Raw genomic sequence first — 24,546 nt, 5'->3', positions numbered from 1 at the left:
ATCCATTTTCTTTATTTGCTCTTGTTTTCACTGACACCTCCACAGCTGAATTAGTTAGATCTCAGCATAAAAAGTAAAGTGATATGAAGGTTCCTTGTTACCTTCAACAGCAGTAGCTGGCACAAGAGCTGAAAGCTGAGTCCTAGAAATTAGTTCAGCCAAGAGTGCCCATGGTGGAATAGGCTGTGCAGCCCAATCTTTTCAGTAAATATATCCTGAGATTACTTTGGCTTGTATTTGCTGCTGATGGGAGCTAAGGCATTACCTAACGGAGGTGAGTCATTTGAGCATATCCCCTGGCACACTTCTCTCCTCGTCTTCCCTTCCTGGCTGCCTGTCCAGGGAAAAGAAACTTCTAATACCTTCCCTTCATCCAACAAAACCTCTCTGGAGGGGCAAGATCACTTCAGCTGGCAAATCAGACCAAGAGCAGTCTCTGGGAACCTGAAGACACTGACTCACATATATCAGTGGCTTAAGTTTTGACAGTGAATGCAATTACTTGTCCCAAGTTTTCCTTTCTGATTCTCTACCAGTCAGCACTTGTGCTACAAGGACAGACATAACCATGAAGCATCTTTAAAGCACTGCAAATTATAGCCCAGAATTTTAATGTCAACTGGTGTTGATTGAGGCTTGACCTAAGATGAGCCTCAGAGTGAAGCCTCCCAGGAAAGACAATTCACAGGCAAAGCAGACAGCGGCACTGCTGGCATTAGGGAAAGCAGATGCCACCCGAAATGAAGTTACCCCTCTTCATGAGCCAGAGCACACAGTCAAACCTAATAATGAGCTTGCTGTTCTCATCAGTGCTCTTCGCCTGCAGGCTCCAAACTTCATAGATCAGATGCACCTCCAACCACACTGTGGGGACAGTGTCATCTGACAGTGGTTGTGACAAGGATTGATAGGGAAGGTAATTTTTTCCACTGCCGCAGTTAAATCTATCAAAGAATTGGGTAAAAGTCCTTAGTGGACACTAACTGTTTAACATGCTGCCAGTTTATGCTCAAGTATTTAAGACAAACTTTATATACACTTACATAAACTTAATTTTAAAAAACACATGCATTTTTACAGTTTCTTTGGTATTATTTATTCAGTAATGGATGCCAATGTTATTTTCCTTTACTTAACACTGATTGTCCCACAGCTTAATCCTTCCAAAATGCAATGGGGAGAAAAATAATGCAGCAAGATATACTCTGCTAATTGGGCTTCCCAATATGGCGTGAGGACATTTGTCACAGCCTGCTTATTCAGTGTTGTGGTACAAACTGCAGATTCCCCACTCCTTCCTTAATGTGTTTACCCTTCTCCTATTGTCCTGCCTCCCCCACCGACATGGTCCTGGACACTCCCTCTGGTTTTCCCTATTGGTTCCTGTACCCTAACTCTGCTCATGCACCCCCCGTGTGCCCAGAGGTCACTGGACCAGTGTGCTGTCCCCACCCCCCGTCTCTCTAGAAAACTCTTGACCCTGTGCCATGTTGTTGTCTATGCACCACATGTGTCTGTGCATGTGGATGTCTGTGCACATGTGTCTGTGCATGTGGATGTCTGTGCACATGTGTCTGTGCATGTGAGGTCTTCACCCATGAGGTATCTCTACCTCTAGGACGTCTTTGGCCTCTGGTGCACCATGTGAATAAAATCCTCCATGGACCCCCGTGTGTTGACCCTCCTCACCTCCTTACCATCACCGGTTGCAAAGAGCAGACAAAACCAGATCTAGCCTTATGGCTCCCTGGCCAGTGAGAGTGCAGTGTCCAGCCCTGGGACAGAGGGTTTGGTGCACTGAGGTGCTGAACTGGGCTGGGCAGAGACGCTCTAGGGTAAGGTCTGCTATAATATCCCTTAAACCGTAACAATTCAGTGCTGCATATTCAAGCTGTTTCAGCAGGTCTAGCTACTCTTGTGGGAAATTAAGCTGCAATCAGATTCTGCAGTCATCCAGGTCTAGACTGTGATATTGATCACAGAACAGACAAACTGAAGGAACAAGGTTGAAATGGCCACTTTCTATAGGAGCACAGTTACTTGACAGAAAATGATCTTTTGAGGATGCAAATCAGCTATGTGAGGTGTAATGCAGTTGATTCCAAAAGCTGTGACAGCTGGGAAATATTTTGTTTATTTTAATTACATCTTTCTCATGTTACCATGTCCATGAACCTGGTTACACCAAACCTTGGAGTTTGGTGCAACTCAGGATCTCTTTCAGATTTGGAGTCATTAATCACAATGTCTTTCATGGAAATTTCAACACAGATGTGAAAGAAAATGCATGCTGCAAAGATTGCAGAATCTTTGATGCAGTTGCTCCATCCAAAAATTCCTTGGTAAGTCCCAGCTCCTGCTTATAACAGGAATCTCAAATTTGAAAATCCCAGGAGGCCTATACATGGAGGTCTCATCCTGTGACAGATTTTCAGCTGAAATTTTTGGCCATTTTCATTCCTTTATCAGTACTTGATAATAACTGAACATGGGTTGTAGAAGCTCTTCATGCTTTGAACTAATTTTACCACAACTATAAATGACATGTTAACCAGTGAAGCAAGAATGGTATGACATAATGGAAGCAAACATTTTCCTCTGCCAGTTTCAACTAGCTGGTGATTGCATGTGAAATGTAGTATTGATAATGTTCTCAGTGTTCCAGTCCAAAGATGAGTGGAAGTGGGTATGTCATGTGAAATAATCTATATTTGTGTACAAATAATCCTGTCTAGGAGGGGCAAAAGGCTATATAGAAATAAAGATCCTGAACACTGACTTATAAAACACAGATATAAATTCCGGAGGGCAAGTGATGACAGAGGTAGAAATGACAGTTGTGAACTAGGATATTATTATCTCACAACCATAAGTTCCTAACAAAAACTATAAAATCAGTAATGAATTTTTGTTATTCTTAACTAATGTTTGGTGTGCATTATACAGGAAACTCAAAGAAAACTGACAGTGAATTGACACAGTCAGTAAACCTAGGCTGTGGAAAGACTATAGAGAGCACTACTGCAAACAAAAGGGAAAGGGCTCTGAGGGTAATCATAGCTGTGCATTTTAGGAAACCTCAGAAAATATAACTGTCCAAATAACTTCTAATGCTCTTTCAAGCTCTTCTGAGATCACAATATCCTTCACATGATGTTTTCATTTGTAAAAAGGATAACCAAACTTTACATGCATGCTTAAATAAAACAAACACATACAAAATAAGCACCTTTTGAAACTATGGTTTCCTTTCCTGTCTTATTTTTTATAAACCCCAGAGAGTTAACCAAATTATTGATTAATTTTTAAAAATATTCAAAAGGATTTTAAGTGCACTTGCATCCTACTCTAAGAAATATTTGATCCATTACTTCCTTCTCTGTGAAGTAACATCTGTGAAGAAAACCCTTGGTTAAATCTTGAACAAAGACTGGGAATTGCTCAGAAGATATTCCCATTTTCACACTCCCACAGTGCCTGGCAGCAATGAGCACCCTGTTGTCTTCATAGCTGGAACTGCTAAAGGAGAGTCCAAGGATGACAGAGACCTTCTTCTCAGAAATCTCACTTCAGTGGGCCACAACAAGCATTGCTGACAACAACCCGTACTGTTTGAATGACCTTCTAGCTTACAGCAAAATGACTTTGTGCCAAAATCCTTTCCTAGGGCTTTACTAGTGCCAAAGATATTTCCCTCAAAACCAGCAGTTAGTGAGTGCTCTACCAGAGTCCATAAGAGAGGAGAAATACCTTGCACATCTGAGAACCATGAGTTTCCACACTTTGTCTGAGCAAAAGTTTAAAAGTTCATATGAGCATCACATTCTCCTCAGAATAAAAGCAGCAAAATGAGAAGTATCGAACAGCAAACCTAAGAGACCAAGAAATTCACTGCAATATCCACCAGAATGTCAGTTCAAGCCCCGCAATGTACAGCAAAATGGACTTTTAGCAGAGAGATATTTCCCTTAGAGAGTTAAAAAACACCAAGTCCAAGCTGGAGGAGACTGGCTCACAGCAAATAATTGAAAATCCCCCATGATCCAGTCTAGTCAGTAAAATAAAATAAAACCATCAGTGGACAGGATAACCCTGGTTAATCATTTAGTCTTCCACTCCTAAGAGGAAGATGGCAGGTCACAGTGCTCCTGGCTAATGGCAAAAATAACTTCTTCAGTGAAAATTCTGTGTCTCTATACAGAATTTTTGTTCAAAAGATGATAAAAGATCATGTGAAAAGCAGTGCACAGGGAGTCTCAGTCTGGTCTGGCTGAACTGGCTTTGAAGCACTGGTCTCTGAACCACTTGCTACAATTAACACGTCCCTTTCCTCATTAATATTGGACCCAGCTGGTTCAGGCCCTGTAAGGATGGCTCATCTGGCACCCTGATGAGATCAGTGGAGGAATGTAAATACAACAGAAACCACAGCCATCAAAATAAGCTGCTTCTTCAGCATAAGAAAACTAATTTATATCAAAAAAGTGATATTTCAGTTTCTCATTCTATGACCATTAAAATCAGCTGGGCATCATCTCAATATTCAGAGGAAAAAAAAAAGCCAGAAGGTATGGCACAGCACTAGTGAGGATCAAATTAGGACAGGAGGAAAGCTAGTTCAAGCTCAAACTCAATTTCTTTTCCTTTTTGTTTTTTTTCAGGTAGGATGTTCTTGATTTTATTTCTGCTAAGATGCAAATATATTGAGCTAGAAAGGTGTACAGACACAAAATTTCAGAAATTATAGATTCAGTATCTGAATCAGATACTGTTTCCCATCCAAGGATCTTTAGATGTTTTAGAAAAATTGATTAGATTCCAGTGCATCTGAGAATGTTATCCTTCTCATCTGACAGAGAAAAGAGAATTATATCAATTGCTACTGGCAGAAAACAAGTCTGTATCAAATCCTGGGCCAAACCCCAGAAATCTTGGCCTCTACTTGCAAGGGAATGTTGCAGTCCACTCCAATGACTTTGGAGGTTGTAAATACTTTCTTTTCATATTCTAAGCATGCACACATATCTATTAAAGGAAAAAATAAACAACTTTTTAAATCAGAGCCATTGGCTTCTTCAGGAAGCCAATGTTTTGACTGCTTTAAAAAATTGTTCGTTAAAAGACTTACAATAGGTTGGTTTTATCAACTTATTTCTTTTTGAAATAGAAACAGAGATGAGAACAACTCCTTTTCATTAAGCTGTCAGCCACTGCAACCTTTGTGCTTTCAAAGCAGCCAAGTTTTCCATTTCTATAAATTAGTGAAGTGGCACCTGAGTGTGCTCACTCACGTTTCACACAGACCTGTTAAGCAGTGATTATGAGTTTATAATACTTCGACTTGCTGTGGATGGTGATGCCTTTCCTGCTACAGCCGTGAGAAATCAAGGATTTCCAAAGCTGTTCAAAACGTTTATTATGGGAAGAAAAATTGTTATGCTGAGTGAAATCTTACATGTTGAAAAAGTCCAATTCTTCGGAAGCTGGCGTTCAGGCAGCTTGACAGGCTGTGAGGGCATTTGTCCTGAGGCAAATGATATACTGTCAGCCCAAGGGAGCCCTGCTCTCCTGAAATTTATCTGGAATACCACAGCAGATGAATCACTCTTCTGGTAAAAGCGTCCTTGTGTGTACTATTAAGAAAGAAAACGGGACTCTGAACACATTTAGCAGATCTGTAACTGGAGTTGAGTAATGCAGCCAAGCCCCAGATTTCAGCAGCACATGCTACTCTGCCCTCACACTACTCGTAAACAACTTCTTTCCTCGCTGCTTTCCAGCCAATTCACTTCCCTTTCTAATCCCAGGAAGTCACTGCCCACCCTTAAATGCTGAAAGATACATTTTAATCAAGCAGAGAACCGAACAGTAGCATAATTTTGCTTTAAGCACACACCAAGTCACACTTTAGAGCTATTTGGGGAAGAAACCAACCGCAGCCAGGCAGCCCCCCCTTGCAGAGCTCAGGCTGGGTGGTCATTCGAGCCAGGGACAACACAGCCAATTCAGACTGATGGCCGCTAAGTCAGCCCAGTGCATTTGGGGAGTATCCAAGATGTTAAAAAGGAGATGCACACCTTCAGCTCCCTGCAGCTCTGGCAGCCCAGACCTACAAGAAGAAATTTATCTTCTTCTCTTCAGTAGCTTATCTGGGGGAAAAGTGCATTGGGAAAAATGCAGTTCAGGCTGAACAGACTTTTTTTCTGCCAAAATGTTTGTGTGTGTGTGTATGTGTTGAGACTGTCAACATTTAAAAAATTCTCTCCAGTTATTTTGACCCAATATAATTTGCTGAATTCAGTGTATATTCACAAGAAGCTTTAAAACTCCATTCTATGGCAAATTTATCATTCTTCATTATGCCCTCTGCTTGCTCTACCCCTTAGTCCATATTTTTTTCAGATTTCAGACATATTGTCTGGGATCTGTGTGCTATGTTTCTTGGTATGTTAATTGCTGTCTGATCAAAAGGAGCTGGGACAAGCTGCTCCTACAGCACTCAACAGCCATTTCAGAAGATGGAGAATGGGGAAAATTTGCTTTAGTCTAAGGCATACTGAGACACCCAGGATATTTGGTGAAGAGGAAAATGATCACCACATGCTGATGAAGATCCATAATTCAAAGAAAGATGGGCTCCCATGCTCACAGAAGGCAAGGAGTAGATAAGGGACAGAAAGAAACAACACTGCATTAAAGGGGAAATGTCAACAGCTGGAAAATGCTTTTGCAAATGGTGAAGGCTAATGTTTATCACTAATATTGTATCTGGCTTTAATTCTGTGCCCCCAGTAGATTCAGAATTGCAAGCAAACTTTTCACCCTGAGTCAGGAGAACATGAAGACATCAGAAAACACATTGCTTCCTACTTTATATTTCATCCTATTTCCTTCCTCTTCCCCTTTTTCTTCCTCTTTTATAAGTGACTGAGTCTGTTATCCTCTACTGCATCATCCCTGTCCTCCAGATGATGTCCATCCACAAGCCAGGGGAGGGAAATGACACATCTAAAGGACATAGATGCACATTAGAGTTAGAGTCCAACAAAAACACAGAGAGATGTGACAAAGTCCCCATCATACTTTGTCCTTCCATGCATGTCATCTCAAGGTCAGTAACTCCCACTGCTTGCTAGCTGCAGCCACTGAAATTAAAATTAGTAGGCTTTGGGTCCCTTTAAGTATCTCAGAGGGAGGCCCAAACCTCTTTAACCATAAAGATAACATCTGCCTCAAAAATGAAAAGCCAGAGAAAAAAGCCCAGACAAAACCAGTTGCATAAAACATGTAAACATTGGGCTACTCATTAAATACAAAACACATTCATGTAAGAGAAAAGCTCATAACAGAAATTTTAAAAGCCCTGAAAACACAGTATTTTTTGTATCTGTATTCTCTGTATCTTATATTTTTACAGGTTTGTAAAAAATAGTTATCTCTAACATAAGTAAAAATGTCACAGATTTACCAGGGTCACTTGGAAAGTTAGCAAAAAGAGGTCACACTTCCAATCACATTAATATACTAACGTGCCCAGCAGTAGATTATGTTCATTTTTACAGTAATTTTTAAGATTTGTAATGCAACACATTACTCGATAGGATTTCTAAGCCTTCTTGGAGCTTATTAGTCTGCCTTTATAAACCAAATGTCAGCTTTATCAAAGTCAAACATTAATTATTAGCGATGGGGGAACCTCAAAAGGTTCAGAGATTTGGTCTAGTTTGACTAGACAGGCATGAGACCAGCTGCTTGTGCAGACCATTTCAATGGCAGATTGGACTCCTGATTCTGCAAACGTTACACACTGACTGAAATGTAAGCATCCAGGCAGAGCCTGTTGCCTTTGAGGAGGATATGGAAGTGTCTCAAGCTCAGCAAGTGAGGGGCTGCCTGACTCATCAGTGCCAGACTGCAACTTCCCAAACTTCCCACAGCATCCCCTGCAGTCGGTGTGACAGAGCAGTGCACTGTAATAACACATCTACAGGGAGATTGGAATAGAACTGTAAGGGGGAGTGGGAGGGGGAGGGGGAGGGGGAGGGGGAGAGGGAGAGGGAGAGGGAGAAGGAGGAGAAGGAGAAGGAGAAGGAGAAGGAGAAGGAGAAGGAGAAGGAGAAGGAGAAGGAGAAGGAGAAGGAGAAGGAGAAGGAGAAATGCTATAATATGCTGAGGTATTCTACTAATGAGTAAGAGAAGTCTTATAAATATTCCAGGACATACCTGTATAGATTTCTGTAAGCTAAATGACACATTAGAAGCCATAAACCCATGAGCCTGAACACAAATCAATATATTTGCAAGGGCTGTGCTTGAGTTGAGGAGCCCAGCCTCTTCTCAGGACTCAATCAGGATGACTAATTTCTGTAGCAGAGCATGCCAGCATGGCTATATGGCTTTTGGGTTGAAGCTTGCAATAAAGAATGCTGGGTGTGCCAGCATGTGTCAGTGAAGACAGGCCTGAGGGGGACATGTGTGAGGAGCTGAGCTTTTGCCTGGACGTATGATTACTTACAAGAAACTGAGAAAGTTCAATTTGTTTCTCTAATTCTGTGGGTAATCAGGGGAGTTTTACTGCATGGCAGAGATTTACAGGGAAAACCTGTGAACACACTGAATAACCAGCAATAGGATCTCACCAGCTAATGCTCTTCCTTGTCCTGTAAAAATAGTCCTTCAGAGCAGAGCAGCAATGCTAATTTTTTCTCTCTCTCTCTTTTTTTTTAACCTGAAGCTGTTGTTCTACATAAATATCACCATTAATACCTGTGGGAGCCATAGCACATGATAAACATCCCAGCTCAGATTTCTTCTTCACTGTCTAAGGGTTGTCCATCCCTTTCCCCTCTCATCCATTGAATTTTTGAGCACTGTATGCAAAATTTGTGGTAGAGAAAGTTCCTCACATCCACCCACTTCTTTATGGATTTTGAAGCAATCTTCTGCTGGAGGGGGGCTCCCTCACAGCCAAAACCCACTAAATCTTCATCCTTCTGTTACTTTTTTGCATTGCTGCTATTGTATCCAGAGGGGAATGTGAGCACTTGCTACTGCATGTCAGGTGTTGTTTGGGAAAGAAGGACTGAGTCCTCTTTCATTTTGAAAAGAAACAGGTACATCCCTCCAGGGGATGGTTTCACCTACATGAAAAGGAGGTGCCCATGTCATTTCCATTTCCTATGGGGAAGTCTTTTCTCAGTGCTGCAACTTTTGAGAAAATTCCTGAGGTTCTGGTAACTTTCTTCATCCATTGCATGGAGAATTTTGAGACAAAGACATTTAGGGGTTTTCTCATAGTGAAAACCAACCACTGGAAAACTGGCACGGGTGACATGAAGTGTAAAACTCCACAACAGATCTATGCCTAAGTAATAGAACAAATTTGTTGTGAAGCAGAATCTGAACCTAGTTCTCCCAAATCCCAGCTAACACTATAGCTGCTGCACCAACTGCAGGAGAAAGGAAAGATCAGCATCAATCTTCTCATATCTGCTTATTGTAGAGTGCCTACATCTTCCCCCTTAGTGTGGCGATAGCCAGTGGTAGAGAAACATGGATTTAAATTAATCTTTATTTCACATCAGCCCAGCTACCCCTGTGTCCTCAAGTAAGCACAGAAGCAGAGGTTTTAGGCAACTGTGTCAAAATCTGAGTGAGATGCCTGTGACATTACAGCAGTAGGAGCAGAAAGCACAAGGGTGTGTGACATTACAGCCATAATGAGAGCAGCAGTCAGCAGAGGAGCAGATGTGATTTCAATCATATCAGTAACAGAGACAGACAGTGTGGAGGCAGATGGGCCTCTGACTGAGCAAAGGCAGCCAGCTGCAAGGTGGAAGATGCTGCTGCAAAGCTGGTGAGGCAGATGGTACTGGGAAGGGAGTAGGACTGCAGCAAGACCTGCAGCAGCCACAGATGCTGCAGCTGCCTCAGAGCAGTGGGCAGCTAGAGTTTAAGATGCAGCTGCAGGTGCTCTTTGCTTCTGAATTCCTTGTGGTCACCACTTGCTGAATGGGGACAAGTGTTTTCACTTTTACACAATAATTTCTGCAAGTTACTGGGATGTGGCACTGAGATGAGAAAGGATGACATTTCTCAGTGATGATCAGCCACTAACCCATTTCACAACAGCCTTTGTAGGCTATTCAGTGGGGGGGAAAAAATACAATAAAGAGTTACTCTGAAAAATCCTACCTGTACCCCTTATGCTATTCTGTAATAGAGAGTATTTTACACCCCAGCTGTCTCTTTGAGTACAGACTCTTCTCAGCTGGAGGAGGAAGTGAGTGTGACACTTGCTGAAACCTTCTCCACAGATTGGGTTGCTCCCAGGTTTTCACCAACTGAACATCTCTGTCCCCAGCCTAGGTCCTCTCTCAGCCTTGTGACAGCCCTCTGTTGAATCCAGAGAGAGACTATTTCATCAGATAAGTAGTAGAAATTATGGAAGCCTTTCCCAAACATGGCACAACATGTTGATAGTTTGGGACATATCAAGCGAAAAGACAATATTCAAAGCATGAAATTTTGTCATGAAGTAGATTTTGTTCAATGTCCTTTCTTAGAAGCTATGCATTCAATTTGAGAATCTGGACTTGCCCAATGAACACATATTATTCTGGTAAAAGAAAAGCTTCAACACTGAAGTTCAAAGATATTTGAAATTGGAAGGTAAACAGAAAAATAATGCTCTCTCCATGGGTCTTGAGATCTTGGTGAAGGAAGAGTGGCTACAACAGTCACAGTCAGTTACAAAGACATGTTTTGTTCATTTAAGAAGGAGTCTCAGTTCTCTTTGAAAAAAGGTGATGTTTTCATCCACTGTCCATTGGAACTATTTGAACATTTCTTAAAGTTATTTATAAGTCATTCTAAGCAAACATTTCCAAATTGTGTATGCAGATGATGAAGGCTGGATCTTAGCCCTTGAGAAGTAACTTGATTCCTCTTAGTTACACCGTAATAATTGATATTACAAGCTCCAAATGTCTTTCTTTCCCTCTTTTTTTCCCCCCTTAACTTCTAGCTGTAATTTCTATTCAAACAAAATCTTAAATATTCTGCCCTGACCTTTGCTGGGAGGAATTTAATTACCTATGGAGTTTACATAAATTATATAGCCTGTTTGTTTAAGATTAATCCTACACAGAGATCAATAGAGCCATGTAACATCAGTATAAAATGGCTTCTTGCAAATGCCACCAAAGGTCACAAAATTCTTTCTGGAAAAAGGGGGCGAGAGACATGGTGTGGCACATTCCTGTCGTCAGTCCAGTGTATGTCACTGCTGCTGCCTCTGCAGCCACTCAGAGATGATTTATCAGCTGTTAGAGGACACTTGGTACAAACACACTATAAGAACCAGCTGAGGAAAAATTAATTGAATGCAGTGATGACTACAATTCATCATTCTCAAAAAAATGGCTCAAAAAGTGAGAGAAGGATGATACATTGACCGTAGCTCAGATAAACTGCTTTTCATAATACTCTTTGGAAACAACCTCTTGCTCCCACAAGTGCAATGCCAATTTCCCTGTGGAAACGGCAGCTCTTATTTTTGGTTTATGAGATGGAGAGGACACACACTATACATTGTCAAAAGACTCATTAGAAATTACATGCTTGTAGCTTGGTAGAGCTGCTTTCTGTGTGCCCTAGGTAGGTTTACCAGCAAATTTAAGTCTATTTTTATGCAAGGTTGACAGAATTAATGCAGTGAAAGTGCAACACAGTGAACACTTCCTGGCTGATCAAGGCTAGATGGAGTGCCAAGAAAATTTTTCCCCATGTTAAAAAGAAAATGGGTTGAGAAAGAGAGAAACAGACAGTATCCTACTGTTAGAGCAGTGATGTGAAATGGAGTATTGGGTTTGTGTGGGCAGCTTGTAGTAGTGGGGGGCTACAGGGTTGGTTTTTGTGAGAAGCTGCCAGAAGCTTCCTCCATGTCTGTCAAAGCCAACCCCTGCTGGCTCCAGGATGGGCTGGCTGCTGGCTAGGGCTGTGCCAGTTAGAAATTATGGAAACACCTCTGTGATAACACACTTAAGAAGAAAAAAAAAGGTATTGTGCAGATATAACTGCAGCCAGAGAAGAGTGGGGTGAGAACGTGTGAGAGGAGCAGCCCTGCAGACACCAAGATCAGTGCAGAAGGAGGGGTAGGAGATGCTCCTGCACCAGAGCTGAGATTCTTCTGCAATCCATGGTGAGGCAGCTGTACCCCAGCAGCCTATGGAGGTCCATGGGGATGCAGAGACCCACCTGCAGCCCATGGAGGAGACCCACAGCAGGGCAGGGGGATGCCTGACAGGAGGCTGTGACCCCATGGGAGGTCCATGCTGGAGCAGGCTCCTGGCAGGGACCTGCAGACAAATGGAGAGAGGAGTCATGCTGGAGCAGTTTCCCGGTAGGATTTGTGACCCCACAGGGGACCCACACTGGAGCAGACTCTTGCTGAAGGACTGCACCCCATGGAAGAGGGACCCACGTTGCAGCAGTTTGGGGAGGACTGTCTCTCATGGGAGAAACCCCACATTGGAACAGGGGAAGGACTCTTCTCCCTAAGCACCAGCAGGAACCTGTGATGAACTGACTCTAAACCCCATTCCTATCTCCCTGCACTGCTGAGGGAGGAGGTAGGGATGGGAAGGAGGAAGGGGTGGGGGGAAGGTGTTTTTGAGGTCTTATTTTGCTTCTCATTATCCTGGTCTGATTTTGTTAGTAATAAATTCAATTAATACCTCCAATTTGAGCCTGTTTTGCCTGTGATGGTATTTGGTGAGTGATCTCTCATGGTCCTTATCTTAAACCCTGAACTCTTCATTATATTTTCTCTCCCCTGTGCAGTTGCAGAGGGGAGTGATAGAGAGGCTTTGGTGAGTGTCTAGCATCCACCCAGGATCAGCCCACTACAACCTCCAAAGACTCTTCTACCCCTGAATCAAACCAGGGAGTTCAACTGCAGTTTTCCACTGAGAAACATCTGATTTTGACAATAAATGGCCATATTCAGAGCATCACCAGGGCTAAGCACCAGATGCAAAACCTTTTGTTAATTTTGCTGATATGAGGGGAGATTTTCACAAGTGTTCACAAACTACCAGCTCCCACTGTGACAGATTTTGAAAGAGACCAGCAATCAGTGTACAAAGTTCTTAGGACTTCTAGCCAATTAGCTCTGTGCCAAAATAGGAACTGAGCTTTTATGAAAATCAAATTCTCACTGTGGTAATTAGCAGATTTCTTTTTTAGTCTGTGAGAGGTGGGCAGAGTGATTTTATCTTGATTTGGAAAGCTGCAGACTGTATTTCCTGCCTCTGAAAGAGGGAAAAAGCCAAGTGGTAGCCTCGTCTGTAGAATGTGATGGAATTCTCTGGTGACAAACATATTTTGGGTCATAGTGTGAACATCTTTCTCAGCTCTGCTTGGGATAAACTTCTATAGGGAAGTGAGACTTAGCAGTTTTATCTCCAGGGTATGAATTTTTGAGGCTGTAATAAACACAGATTATAAACCAACTGGAAAAGTTGATTTTATTTCATTTCTACATGATAGAGCACAAAAGCACTTGACCAAGGACTACAAAGGTTCTACAAAGCAGTACAGCATGCAATTTCATGCATAGGAAGATGACTTGAAGCTAGACAATCTGGAGCTTCATTCAGAGTATGGTTGGATTTAGACCCTTGGTTTGATCCACTGTGGAGAGGAGGCTCAGAAGCTGAATTGAAGTGGGATAAAACTTGGATGTTTAAAAAGCCCCAAAAGCCAAGCAGAGTTTTGATGTGGAATTATGCTCTGAACAGCATTAGCAATATTAGCAATCTTTTAATTACTATGTGAGCTTCTTTCAGCAAGCCGGGAGTCAGAACACCATGCTGAGGGAGCATTCAAACAAAAATGATACATTCAGGGTAATAAAACTCCCATTGTTTCTATGTCCTTTAATAAAGCCTGCAAACCACAGATGCGATCAAGACCATATTTTGCCAGGCACTGCACATGCAAACAGGATGAGACAGGCTTTCCTCCACTCACGGACCAAAAGAGAGGGAGGGAGAAGGGTGACCATGAGGGAAAGAGATTTCTCTCCATGCCCAGCTCAGCAGGGGCAGAGCCCAACTCTGCCTTCTCGCTCACAGCCCTGCAGTGTGGGAAATACTTCCCATAAGCAGCTTCCCAACAGTACTTCAGCCCATAAGTACTTCCCAACTGCAGCAGCAGCCCATAAGTACTTCCCAACTGCAGCTCAGATGGATGCTTTAGGTTCCAGTTATAAAAGGAGGCCTTAACGGGCAGCCCTCTTTGCTGGCTTGGAGCCTAGAGGTGTCAGAAGAAATCTGTCTGCTCACACGAGCAGATGTGCACACTTACAGTGTGGTTGGGATTGTACCAACCAGTGTGAGCTCCACCTGGTCCCTTACACGGGGACAACTGGAGTTGATCTACCAAGGGTCTGTCAAGTGCTGATTTCTGGTGTAAAACTGCAGAATTATATTAGTTCATATAATTAACTAATGAGAGCATCTTTGAGTTTTTCACCTATTTCCCGTTTGGCATTGTTGATGGTATAGGTCAAGCTGAACATGAAAACATCCATGTACCTTCTGTGCCACTGCCAAACTTTTACAGGTGTCACCAGCCCTGAGGCAGGCTGCTGACACCTGGGCTTCACAGCAGATCTGTGTGGATTTCTACCTTTTTTTGTTATCTTTTGACAAGTGACAATTGTACCAATACCATCCTATTTGGACACAGACAGAGACAAAATCTCCAGATGCCTGGAGACAAGTGTCATTTGGTAGGTGGACCTGTGGTAGAGCATCCCTCTCACTGGCCAGGAGGCATATCCATAATTTCAGTCTCATCTCTGAGGACCTCATGGCCAACACTGAAATTTGAGCAAGTCCTTGGCTGGTTTTCTGCTTTAAGGGAGGGCATTGGGGTGTATGATAAGAAATATCATCCTTGTTGTAACAGCAGAGCTTTGTAGCTCAGCCCTGAGCTTCTGCACTTGTTTTTTTGGTGTTTTCTTTCCTTTGTGGTGTTCGTTTTGTTTGTTTGCTTGTCTTTGTTTTGTATTGTTTTGTTTTGCTTCCTAAGACAAGAGCATGCTGGGGAGTAAAATGTCTCATCAATAAATTGCAGTGGAAGTGACACAGGACTTTAATTCAGGAGGGTGTATTTACATCCCTTTTATTCCCTTAGGGACTATGTTGTATGCTAAAGACCTAGAAAAGGTCCACAAAACTATGTTAAACACTTCCTCCAGTACAACTTTAAATTAAAAGTTTGATTATGCAATTACATGATGACCTATAAGAGAGGGGTAAGAGGGGGTTACTGGTTCATTTCTTTTATGGGTCAGGATAACACCACCAGAGATATTAAAGCAGTTTATAGGCTATATGATTCATTCTACAGAGGAAGAAACATACTTGAAAATAAAATCAAAATGATGATGCAAACTGAGTTACAGCAGGTTTTTATCTGTGCATGTTATATCAGTGCAAATCTATGCAAGAAAAAACCCTGCTCAGTTTGGCCCCTTTAGGCATTTCTAAATATTCTGGATTAATACATAATAATTGAAAATCTTCAATACTTGAAAATGTATTACAGACACTATCATTCTTAGCATAGTAAAAATTAAAGCCAGCATTGAACCTAAAGCATATTTTACCACATCTAACCTTAGCTATGATTATGAATTCTCATCATTCCTCCACCAATAATTTCAAGTATTAGCCCAAGGCAAAACCTTTTTGGCATTCTCCTTATATTACTCATCACATGATATGTCAGTTTTAGTACCTAGGCCTTTTCATGTGCCTTTCCTTGAGGTGAAATCCTTAGCTATGCTGGGGCTGTGGCACTTCACCCTGTTTTCCAATGTTCTTCATGCAATTCCAGCCTGTAACCAAGCAGAGCAAATGTTTATGCACAGAGCGAAACAAATCAGCACTGATGCCACCACTGAGAACCGAGTGACCTTTGGCAGAGGAACTCGGCTTCCAAGGTTCAGCAGGCAATGAGGATTAATTTTATGGTCTGGACAGAGTCCTGAATTCCAAGCATAGAAATTGGATGTTTGTAATAAGCTATTTACAGTTGCAGTTCTATTATTTTTATTGGTCCTCAAGGACCCACAAACAATGCTGCACATTTTGGTCACCGTCTCCTAACTCATTGTGTATTCACTGTCTCCATAAATAGATATTGCTTGTTGGACAGCATCCTCCATATCACTCTCTCTCAAAGCAAGGAGCCATTGGGCTAAGAATTGCAAAGGCTGAGTGAAAAAGGTGACACAGTTTTCTCAGCTCCCACATGGAGTGGCTATAACTCTGTCACCAGAGGAAAAGCTGGGAACTATAGGAACAGCCACAGCATTTTTAGTAACACATATTTGCAGAATGTCCAAAAGAGGAAAATTCTGCCAGAACTTGGAGGAAAAACACCCTGATGAAATATTGTCATAGTGTTGCTATCAAAGCCTTTCCTCACTTCTCTCTGGTACCTGAATACCACAGACAGGATATTCAGCACATTTTATCTGCAAATTTTCTTGCCATTTTCATCTAATGTATGAAGCCCAGGCAAAGCTCTATGGACAGCTCATTCTAGGTAGATATGTAAGGCATGTTGGTGTATGAGGTAAGAGTAATTTTTCCTGCATGCCCAGCCTAAAAGCTGCAGAGTGAGGGGCTGCAGAGGCACAGTTCTGGTGCCTTGGCTGAAGCTGACAGTATAAACCTGAACTCTGCCAGGGCACCATTTTACAATCATTCAGCTTTCCTTCCTGCATGAATCAGTAGAATCTGAATGCTTAGTACAGGCAGTACAGATTTATCAAGCACGAAGCTGGAAATATTCAAATACAAGGAATGTCTTGGGTCCACTGCAGTTTGAGCAGCAAATTTGGTCCGTATACTGCTCTTTGAAATTCTTTTTATGAACCAGCCTCACAAAGTGACTGATAGATGTGTTTTGCTGTAATAATGTCAACTAAAGGTTAAAGCAAAAATGGACAAGAAGTGCAGCAAACACCAGCAGAAAAATCACAGATTAAAAACATTAGAAAGTGATTTTTTTTCATGTTTTCCAATTAAATCACTGGAGACACTAAGCAAGAACTGGAATGGGTAGAGGAGTTGTTGTATACTCTAGTCCAAACTTGTATCATCATTATACTGATATTATCAGTATTATATTCTCTTGGAAAATTACTGGAGTAAAAGGAAAGAAACAGCATGGGAAGAGTCCAGATCCTCAGTCAGAAGTGTTCAGAGGAGCAGACATAGAATCCCATTGTCAATTATTAACCAAGGTCAATATTTATGGCACAGGGAATCATTTTAAGTGTACATTATTCATGTAGAGACTTGTAATGAGCACTTCATGCTTGAATAGAGAATGTATATAGTGGGATAATTTCAATAAGAAAGTTCATAGGAAACAGGATATATGTCCTCGGAAATGGTCTATGTGTCTGTGTGTCTCTCACTCTTGCTCCCATTGAATCAGTCAATATTTTCCACCATTGCAATTCATTATCAGAAATATCCTTCAGCTGGAAGCTGGTAAGAAAGGAATGAGATGTTTTAGACTTTGGTTTTGAAGCTCCTATTTATGCAAACTGAATCCAGACTGTAGATTTTTCTTGAAAAATGGTAATGTAACCTAAATTATGTGAGGAACTCCAGCTATCCATTCCACATACCCAAACAGACAGAGGCCACTGCTGGGAGTATTTTCATTGCTCAATTTGATGAAGTTCCTGAATCACACTTCCACTTGCTTTGTGAATGCTTCCTCCTCCCGGAGTGTGTATCAAGGATAAGGATGTGATAAACACTCCTGAACTAGGAAATGACAGCTTTGCAATGACAACTGCTGAAGAAACAAGTGGCTGGGTTATATGACTGCAACATATGAGCCCTTGCATTTGGGATTTGGCTTGTATTCCACACATTCATACAGCATCAGTCATTCACTGAGAGCCTGCTCTTTGTGCTGTTGCTCTCACACACACACAAGAGTATCACAGTGTGCTGAGTCAGGCTTGAAAGGAATTTAGACATATAAAGATGCTGAATGGCTTCTAATAGGATTTCCAAATATGCCTAAGCACACAGCTTCTGAAAGGTACCTCTGAAAACCCCACAAAGCAGCTATGTGCACCTCAAAGTGCTTGAAAATCTTATAATTGAAAGCAAGTAAATTTCTTGCTCTCTTTACCTGTGATTTTCAACAGAGGCTGGAGAGTTTTAAGTGTTCTGGACTCTTTAGCTGTTCTGTCCTTTGAATATCCCAGCCTAAGACCTTATCCATTGCCAACAACATCAAAGAGAGGAAGCTCAGAAAAGTGATTTAGAAGCTGGTGCTAACAAGCACTCTAAATCAATCCAAAACATGTCTCATGCTGGGTGACGTCTGCTATTGATCAAAGGGACAGGACAAGTCAAGTCAAGGAAACATGATTGGGAAAATAATAAAACAGCCCCAATGAATGTTTCAAGGTTTTTCTTAGCTTGAAAGATGGCACTAAAATGCACTGCTGGCTGAGAGGTGATCATCTGTGGGATACTCCCTAGACAAAGAGGAGACATGGTACATTAGAGGCACAGTAAAAATTAATTTCCCTCCTCATGACCTTTTTTTCAATCTACAGTTTATTTATGTTCTTAACATTAAGACTATACACAACTAATTCCTTTCTGACAGATGATGCATTGCTTACATAGCACAGTAGATTGGTACTTTGTAAGGACCTGGCAAAGCAGTTGTGTGTCTGTGAAAAAGCTGTGGGAGATACTGTCAGCTCACAGACCTGCTGACGGGGTTAGATAACCTGGAAAGTGCAGAGAAGTTGGGAGACCTGCTTCCAGGACAGGGCTCTTCTCAAAGAGTCATCTTTAGGGATAACCATCTTACCTAGAGGAAGCTTCTTCCCTGGGGTTACTGAAGGTACCTTCTGTCTTGAAGGAAGGTCAGCTATTGTTTTATGCATGCTGAGTGGAGCTGTATTGCTTCTTTTTCTGTCAGAACTGAAAATCTGGTTGAGATACATCTTACTGGCACGATTTCTGAAGGCCACCCACACATCCCTGTAACTTAAACCTCTGCACTTAACATAGGAGTAACATGTCTCCCCAGGGAAGAGGAGGGAAGGATTACATTGCAGTTACAAACATCTGCAGAGAAGGAAGCACGTGAAGCATGTATGTTTTACAGAAGGAGCTCAGGAGAGGGGGAGAGAAAAGCTCTTTGTTGCCTGGAAGGATGGATGTTCATGCTCCAGGGGCAGATGAAGGAGGGGATGCGAGGTCGTGACTGAAAAAGGTGAGATGAATAAGGGCTGAAAGTCTCCTGATATGATATGACTGCAGGCTGTCCTGGAGATTCCACCCCTCCTAAAGGGCTGTGGGCTGCACAACATTATCCTGCACTGGGAGACACTGTGAGGGAGGCCAAACCAGCAGCCCCCCTGCCTCAAGTCAGTGTCTTCTCCTTGGATGTGAACTGTAGCCAAACTGATCAGTTTGCACAATAGCTGCCTTTTTTTTTTTTTTGACCTCTTTAAAATAACATTAAGTAGTTAATGAATTTAAAAATAACAACCTTAAAGCTAATCCAGGCTACCCCATTGCAGCTGTAAGAAAAACTACACTGGTCCAGCTGGACTGCTGCAGAATAACTCAAGACAGCTGGAGACATGGTTAAAGGAACCTAGTCCTCCACAGCTGGGATGCCTAATGAAAAAGTATCATGTGACGATCTCAGAGAATTGCTACTAGAGAGGAGAGAAACCCTGGAGACAAGGGAAAGATAGTCTTTGAGAGGTGTAAAATTCTCACAGTCAGCCAGGGAAAGTAGTTGTGTGTGCAGGAGAGCCAGCTCAGCCTGGCTTCCTATGGATTTGTGCCTGTGGTGGATTCGTGGCTGTCTGATCTGAAACACATGCCAAGCGAAGCTTTTATCAAAGCCAGGGAATTAAAAATCTCTCTCTCCCAGAAGGATTCTCTTCTGAGTATTTCCCCCTGTGAATGGATTAATAGTCTCCATCTCTCTCCTACCTGCCTGTCTGAGACTTGCAGGAATTTGCTACTGTTTTATGTGACTGAAATGAAAAGAGCCAATGGGTTAAAAATGCATTAAGTTGAGGAAGAATACACACAAAGACAGAACATAATCCACTTGCTCAGGAAAACATGCTGAAAATATTGCTGATGTGGAACATGCCATCTCCACAACATATAACCTCTTTAGCCCCTGAACTTTCTTCCTGGTCTGGAAGTTTTTTTGTTATATAAGGAGTGGGAGAGGAAGGACAGAGCTGTGCATTAAGAGCACTGAGGGCTTACAGCTGGCAAAAACAAGCCCGTTATTTTCAGCTACTCTAAAGAGCTCTGGCTAAGTGCAATCCTGCAAGCTGCCTGCCTGCCCTAAAGTAACAGGAGTTTCACTGGCTTGCATCAGCCAGCCTCTGGCTCTTCTTATGCTAACCAGGCCAGCATTATTGCATTACATATAATGGAGCTCCTTATGTCATTCCAGCCTTGCTTCCTTTTTCTGATCCATGTGCTTTCCCTCCCTCCTATCACCTCTCCCTCATCTCAGCTGGAGTATGCATACGTGCTCCTCTTCCCCTGTACCAGACACCACTGCAGTGCAGTGCTTATGATTACAAATCATCTCATTAAAGCCAGACAGCCACTCAGCTGGATGCAAATTACTGACCTCCTCCATTTATGAATGTCAGATTTTTCAGGGTGGGAAGGGAGGGAGGAGCAGGGTGGAAAGTGTTCCATTAAATAGTATCCATCAACCCTATCACATTTACAAGCTAATCAAAAGGCTAAAATGAAGTTCATTGGGACTGGCTGGATCTAGTAGTACCAGCTGGTTCTATGAAATATTAAGAGAAACAAGAAATGTCTCTGTGTTGGAGTTGGTTAGGTGAAAGGATGATACTCTTATTGATAAGTTACTGCCCTGTCCATTCTTCTGAGTGACATCTTCAATTTTCCTTCTGGTAGTGTTAATCCTCTTCTGTATGTGACATGACAAGGCTAAAACACAGGAGATTCTACTACTGAAGAATAAAGACACATATTTTACAGGGGATCAAAGGATAGCCTCAACTTGCAGGTCACACCTACAATTTTGACCTTTTTCCAGTATCTGTGAACTTTGCTGCCTCTGTATAATTCAAACACAGAGCTCTGGCTTTAACTGGGAAAGGGAGACATGTCAGAGAAGGTCTTGAACCTGAACCCTGAGGAAAAAAATGCAAACTGTAATGAAGAGTTCAGACAATGAAAATGCTGCTTAGCAGCACGGCAGAAGAGCTTGATTCAGGCAGTCTGGATGATGAAGGTTTTCCCATTTTGTTAGCTTCTCAGTTCAACAGGTTCTTAGACTTTGAATTAGGAATAAATGTTTGCTAAAAAAATCTGCTGTTTTCTGGGATGCCTAGGCAACCTGGACATTCATATATCAAGGCAATTAGCTCAGCAGATCCAGACAGAAAGGAAACCAACAGAAAAGCCAAATAGTAAACAGGCCTGCACTAATCTCAAAGATCTACAGATGGTCCTTTCAGGTTGCATGAGCACTATAGCATTAGAGGGAAGGAAAGTGTACCAAATGACATCTGTCCTATGGCTGAGCAGATCATCTCCATCCATGTTAATATCAATTAAGCACTTCTCACCAACACTGAGAAACATTCTCATCTAACCTGGGCCAGCCAGCCAGGCTGCTGGGGGTCTCAGCAATTACTGGGAAGTACAAACTGTGGAAGAGAATGAAAACAGCTGAAGGAGGAGATCTCTTTGAGACACCACAAACAAGAGTTTCACAAAGACAGAAGTATGCACCATAAAATTTTTGTTCTTCTGCAAATGTCTCCCCCCAAGATAATGGCCAGTCACAAGCTTTTAAGACAAGAATAAATGCACTAAAACATATCCCCTGGCAGAGCCAGGCAGATGCAATGATAAATTAGCTGGTGGGTGGAAGACTACCTACTGTGCAGAGAACAGGTTGTCAAACAGATTCATTTATGGCTGTGAGAGTGATCAGTTGGGTTCTGAGCGGTTAGTGGAAATAATTATATCACATATAAACAGCATGTTTCTTACAAAGAACAGATATGCCATTGACTAGGTAGCAGAAGCACAACTTGTCATTGAGCAAACATATGCACAATAAATTTGAAGCTTAAAATCAAATCCTTTAGATTTCCCTGAAAGAGTTCAGTTCAGAGGAGAACTCAAGCATAAGCAGTGTCAGTCAAAAAGGTAGCAGTTGCAATGAAAGGCTGGCGAGCAGTTTATAGCAATATATTTATATGTTTGTTTCACCCAGAGGGGACAAGAGCCAAATGAGTCTTCAAAAAACAGTAGCTATTGCACACAGAGACATCTATTCGCCAAGTGTCATGCTGCATAACTGCTTACAGCCAAAAAATATCCATTACTACAGTGAACAGATGTGAGCAAGAATAACAGGAAAGGAGAGCTGCTAAGAGAAGTTCTGCAGTGATATTCAGAATAATTCAAAGTACAGTGATACAGGCAGGGAATCTCTCCAGGCAACAGTAAACCAGCCGTATCTTCACAAAGCATTTATATTATTCCCACTTTTTTGACAACTGCTGGCATTTTAAACCATCTTTCAGGAGCAGATTGATGGAGTTGGTACCCCTGCAAAGATGAACACAGGCAGAGAAGGAGACAAACATCCCTTGAGCTGTATGAAGGGTAGACAGCAGATAACATAGCAATCTGCACTTCCTTATGGTTCTGGCCTGGCTTGGTGTGCTGGCCTCAAGGCAAACAGCCAGTTTGGGAAGAAGCAAAAAATGGATAGGGAAACATAGAACTGGTAGATCATAAACATTCCAGTATTTGGCAGTGATTGAACACCTGACTTTTTGAAGAAGACAGAGGATCTACTTGTCCAGGTTAGGTACAGGAATCCCCCAATCCTTTTTGGTCCTCAAAATCTCTTATCTAAGAAAAACTGGTTATGGAGTACTTTGAAAATTGGACATGTGCAAAAAAAAAACTTATGTGCAGAACTGCTGGTTTGAGACAACCTGTAGAAGAGGTTGAAGAGTTTTTCTCATCTTCAGACTTAGTAAGTTAATTTTCACAACACAAAATTAAGCTTAAACTCTAATGCCAACATTCATATGAATAAGTCTGTAGTCTAGCAAGTGTTCACTCTCTGCTTTATTTCTTCTCCAAGGACAGCCAGAGAAGTAAGGCTCTACCTAAGCTACTATCTGGCCCCATCAGCAGAGTATGTGTGCTATATCCAGTGACTGTGTCAAGGAAAATCTATTAAACTGACAGTGACAAATACCTAACTCTCCCCATTCCAAGGAGACTACAGTCAGCCTTGCTGGTGTTCTCTTTTGTCCCAGAAATTCTTGAGTCCAGTGCTACAGCTGCACAGCTTCAGTAGGAGCTCTGGAGGACAGCCCAAACCCAGCTTGGTAACTGGGGATAATTAACAGCATTTCCCCAGTCAAAGGAGGGACATTGAACCTGTGCCACTGACATCCTGGGTGAGTGTTTCAGCCACTGACCACTGTGCAAAGTGTGGTTGAGGAGAGAAGGTTGTGGAGTGACAATAAGAAATTGACCTCCTTTTCAGAGGAAACAAGTGGGACTTGTCAGGTTCTCAGAAAAATTATTGTAAGCATTTACCTTTGGGGTAGTGTCCCAGCTTTGGATTGGCAGTGAGGACCCTGTAGTCCTGCATCTTGTCCATGCCCACCCAGGTACTGCAGTTCTCTCCTGGTTATCTCTCAGCCACACCCTGTAGTTCCCTGCTTAGCCTACAACCTGCTCTGAACCCAACTCTAAGCACACAATCTCCCTGTAAGCTGTCCTGAGCTGTAGGGTTTGCCTAATGGTACCACACTGGGCAGGCAAGGTGGTCACTGGACCTCACTGGGCTACTGAAAGTGGTCTCTGATGACAAAGAAAGCTTGAGCTGTGTTCCACACAGGTCAGGAGTTTGAACCACTGGTCTCTATATATGCATATGCATGCATATTTTTATGAGACAAAACCTTTCTGGTTTAAGTCTTCTTCAACAAATGCCTCTAGGTAAAAGGGAGCATTCCCATCAAATGCTGACCTAATAAAAGATGTGGTCACTGACGGAATAACTTTGCAGAAAAAGGAAACTCATAAAATCACATAGTGCTCACTTTGGCCCAAATTTTTTGGTGCTTTATCAGTCATTTACTATTCATTACCAGGGCAATTCCCCCACTGAATCCAGTGAACTAGAAAGAACATGCTCTCCATGAGCATCTAGATTACATTTAACTGAGGACAGAAAAATTAAGAGGGGGATTCTACATATTTTCCAAATGGTTTGAAAGAACATACACCTGAAAAGGCTGGGATAGATAAATTTGTGTGGATACTGATCCAGCAGGCTTATCCAGACTGTACTGATTGCCAGAATTTTGAGCCAGCAGAGGAGAAATGCATTGATCTGCTGAAGAGCAGCTGGAGCCAG

General features: G+C 42.1%; 1 long non-coding RNA gene across 1 annotated transcript; it reads right to left on the bottom strand.

Annotated features, from left to right (window-relative positions):
- Positions 1–15,732: 15,732 nt before the first annotated feature.
- On the bottom strand, positions 15,733–19,346 carry LOC146442422 (uncharacterized). The gene is made up of 4 exons (XR_014849598.1): positions 18,934–19,346; positions 18,238–18,589; positions 17,720–17,889; positions 15,733–15,910 (listed from the first exon to the last, which is right to left on the bottom strand). It is a non-coding gene; the product is annotated as an uncharacterized LOC146442422 (long non-coding RNA).
- Positions 19,347–24,546: the final 5,200 nt, after the last annotated feature.

This window comes from Lichenostomus cassidix, chromosome 2 (genome assembly GCF_008360975.1).
Source record: "Lichenostomus cassidix isolate B80296 chromosome 2, HeHo_3.0, whole genome shotgun sequence".
Classification (NCBI taxonomy): Eukaryota; Metazoa; Chordata; class Aves; order Passeriformes; family Meliphagidae; genus Lichenostomus; species Lichenostomus cassidix.
This window is presented reverse-complemented; position numbering and strand designations above follow the sequence as displayed.